Source organism: Chrysochloris asiatica, unplaced genomic scaffold (assembly GCF_000296735.1).
Source record: "Chrysochloris asiatica unplaced genomic scaffold, ChrAsi1.0 scaffold00012, whole genome shotgun sequence".
In the NCBI taxonomy this organism is placed as follows: Eukaryota; Metazoa; Chordata; class Mammalia; order Afrosoricida; family Chrysochloridae; genus Chrysochloris; species Chrysochloris asiatica.
Genome location: NW_006408530.1, coordinates 25,488,551 through 25,492,942, shown reverse-complemented (window position 1 = coordinate 25,492,942; position 4,392 = coordinate 25,488,551).

Here is a 4,392-nt window from a genome sequence, read left to right as displayed (position 1 = left end):
ACTATCTATGAAATACAACACCTTCCCTCTTTAATTTTTTATTCCTGGCATAGTAAATAGTGTGTTTGTCTGGTTCAAAATGGCTAATAGCTGTCCATTTTAGCTAATGCCTAGGATAACAATTTCTATTTATTTGTTTAATTGTTAATGGCTTCTAATTTCCCTAGATACATACTTCATACACTCCATATTCCAATGACTAATGGATGTTTGCAGCTGTTTATCTTCATTTTGAGTTGTGTCTTATCAGGTCAAGAAAGTTTTTCTTTTTTGGTCAAGAAAGTTTTGCTCCATCCACATCACTAAGCATGACTCTACTTTGAGGAGGCAGCTCTTTCTCCATATTTTGAGTGCCTTCCAACCCAAGGGACTCATTTTCCAGCACCGTATCAGATAAAGGTTTCAATGGCTAATCCTTGAAAGTCCTGTATAAGATAAGCACTGGACTTAAAGGACAGTTTGGACTGCAAGGTCAATGGTTCTAACCCATCAGTTGATCTCTGGAAACCCTATATAGGGTCTCTATGAGTCAGAATCAATTTGATGGCACTTAACAACAATAACAACAACAATCCCTGAGAAGTGGGCCACCTATTCCTTCTTCCTAGTCTGTTTTTAGTCTGTAAACTCAGCTGAAATCTGTCCACCATGGATGACACTGCTGGTATTTGAAACACCAGAGGCATAGTTTCCAGCTTCACAGCAACACACAAACTACCACAATGCAATATACTATCAAACAAGCGGGACTTAGGAGTCTAGATGTCCAAATTCAAAACGCTGGTTGTAGGAGAAGGCTTTCCTTCTCTGCCAGCTCTCAAGGAAGGTACTTGTTTAATTTATTCAGGCCTGGCATTTTTTAGAGATTCCATGTATCTTGGCACTAATCTTCCCCAAGGTCTAGAAGGTTCTCAGTGCATGGACACCAGGTTCCATATTTGGCCCTGTTTTCTTGGTAGGCAGAATAGAGGTGGAAAATCTCTATGAAAGAAAGCTGAGGGTGACAAGGGTCAGTGCAGTCACAATAGGTACCACTCAAGAGCCTACGGTAAGTGTGTTCTCTTCATGGCAGCGTAATCAAAGGCATCGGCTATCCTGCGAGGCTGCACGTACTATTTGAACAAGAATGTTTTTCAAGCAGAAAAAACAGGCAATGACATTCTAAGTACAGGAATGATCACAGATGCTTATTTTTTCTTACTCATATTTTACTAGTTGCCCTCGGTATTCTTCTGACTCAGAGTGACTCTGTGTGTGTCAGAGTAGAACTGTGCTCCTTATGGAGAATTTTCAATGGCTGGTTTTTTCACAAGCAGATTGCTTACTTTTTTTTTTTTTTTTTTTTTTCTCCCCTGAGTGCTTCTGGGAGGATTTAAACATGCAACCTTTTTGTTAGCAGCCTTAAGGTTTTACACCACCACTTTACTCATATTACATTATTAATCTACTAGTCAACCACAAGGAGCCTGGTAGCATAGTAGATTATGAGCTGAGCTGCTAACCGTAAGGTCAGTAATTTGAATCTATAAGTTGCATTGCAAGAGAAAGATGAGGCTTTCTGCTCCCATAAAGATTTATAGCCTTGGGAACACAATATAGGGTTCCCATGAGTCAGAACTAACTCAGTTGCCCACAGCCGCCACCACTATTAGTTAAACACTTATGTTGAAAAATGATGACATTGAAGAAAAAGGAAAGATACAGTAGCTCATAGTTTCTTTTCCTTTCAACTTTTTCTTACTCATTAATAAGTATAATGCATAATAGGGTCCCTATGGGTCATAACTGAATAGACAGCAATAGGTGCAAAGTTAAGAATGTTAGTAAAATATACACTAAGAAAGAAGTGAAATCAAAGCAATTGAGTTAGTTGACTAGAGTTTCCATGGTTCTGATAAGAACAAAATACGTATGTGTGTATGGACTAGGCTATGTGAAATTCTGATGATTCTGCATAGGAGATAAATGCTTATATTTGCGTTTAAACCTGGCCTGCAGAGTATAAAAAAAAAACAAAACAAAACAATAAATAAATCATGCTAATAATTTAAATTAATTTTTTCTCCATTTAGAAAACTAAATTACAAATAATATCAAGTTACAGAAGAAAAAAGCTTTATGTTTTTGTACTGTTAGTGGCAATTTTTTCTTGCCTTTTGAATAAGAAGCCTAGTGTTTTCATAATGAGCTTACCCTGCTTAATGGCCTGAGGAAATGAGAAGTAAAGATTTTTGCACTTGGAGTAAAACTGATTTGGCACACATGTGTGAACTATAAGCCTCCTTTCCAGAAAACTGGAAATTCAGTTTTTCAGAAAAAAGCACGTTATCAAAGAGTGACCTGCTTACATATTGTAAAAGAAACAACAAGAAGTAGATAAAGTCAGTCTTTTAAAAGTGTGAACCAAAGCCTGAGAAGAAACACCTAGTAACTTCAGAAAAAAGAACTCATATCCAAAAAGAAACGTCAAATAAAGCAAAACCCAGAAAAACATAAACAAAAAAACAGAATTTATAATAAAGTCAATAAGAATATTCATAAGGAACTAGACCAATTATTATACAAATCAATCATTTACTAAAACTTTACTTGTGGAGTTCAGTTAAAAATACTTTCAAGAAGCAATGAGGTCATGAAAAATATGTAAATTATTCTCCCTTATTGGTCACAAGAGAGTATAACTTTTAATGATTTCTAGTAGCATGCTTGCTACTTTTAGTCTCTCTCTTTTTTAAATTAAGAAGTAACTACATAAGTTTAGATGAAGATGCTCTATATAAATGACTTAAATATTTGGAAAAGATGAACCCTCTCTAAAGCAAAATTATATTAAATGAGCTAGAGCCAACTAAGGCTAATATCACAACCTTAGGGATACATGAGTGAAAACGTCTGACTTTTACCAAAAGAAGAACATCTGAGAAGGAAAACCAAACATACTTAGACTACTGCTTAGGGATATTAGGAATCAGCAAGATCTTCCATTATGGAAAGTATTTCATATTTGTGAATACCAATCAATGGGTTTTTTAAGCAGTTCTAGTGGGATTGGCTCAGAATTCCTTAAGATCAGGATGGTAATATTACATAGAGCATCAGAATGAGAAAGGCCCTGATTTAAACATTTAGCAACTATGGAAGCTATACCAATCTCTTATCTCTTCAGGCCTTGGTTTTTAATATGTATAAAGTGTGGATAAACCGTACTTATCTTTTAGGGTTCATGTGACCTTTACGTAAGTTAATATGCTTATAAAAGATTTAATGTAATGCCTGACATAGAATAAATATTTGGTGTGGCACTGTAGGATAAGCACTCTACCGCAAGATCAGTTTGAATCATAAGGTTGGAAGTTTAAACTCACTAGCCCCTGCTTATCAGGGTCGCTATGAGTAGGAACAGACTCAACAGCATGTAACAACAAAAACAATTCTTGACAAAGAGACCTACAACCACCAAGATAAAAGAGCCAGGAGTGGAGTGTGTCCTTTGAACCTGGGGTCTCACACTATGAAGCTACTCCATCCAGGGAAAGACTGATGCCAAGATGTACGGCTATCCCTAAGGAATATGGGGCCCACAGATGCTGAAAGGAGTCCAGGACCTTTCCCCAGAGCCAACAAAGAGAAAGCCTTACCCCAGGGCTAGCATTCTGAATTTGGACTTCTAGCCTCCTAAACTGGGGAGTGCTATGGAACTGTAGGATAAGCACTGAATTACTAACCAAAAAGTCAGTGGTCCAAGCTCCTAGCTGCTCGGTGGGAGAAAGATGAAGTTTTCTGCTCTCACAAAAACTTACAAAGGAAAATCTTATGCAGGTTTGCTATAGGTCAGAACCAACTCAATGGCACTTAACAACAGCAAAATTATTTACAGATGCACATATTCAATTTTAATTAATGTTATTACTGTTAAGTATCAATCAGTCAGTTTCAATCCATAGTGACCCTGCATAGTGTTTCTGAGGAATGGTTGGTGAGCTTGAACCATCGACCTTGCAGTTCAAACTAACTTTGCAGTCCAGCGCATTAACCCACAGCTCGACACATGTTCACATTCAATAAGTATTTGCTATCATTATTGCTAATTGATTAGTGTCTTGTATATACTCTGCATAGGTAATAGTTACAAATTTGGAAATAAAAAATGCTTTGTTTTGTTCCAGGAAAATGAACTAGAGGGCACATATTGTGTGAAGCAGCAGTGTTTCAAGCAATGTTCTCTTCTTAGCAGGTCAAGCAGCTGAAAATTGAACCCTTCAAATCTGTGTCAGAAGCTAGCTTTGGTCAGGAGAGAGAGAAAACATTTATAAATGAAGAGAGAAAGAGAATTGAATTCATGGAGAGTTAAACCTTTAGTGAAAGGGACACCATAAAACCTAGTGCTTTTTT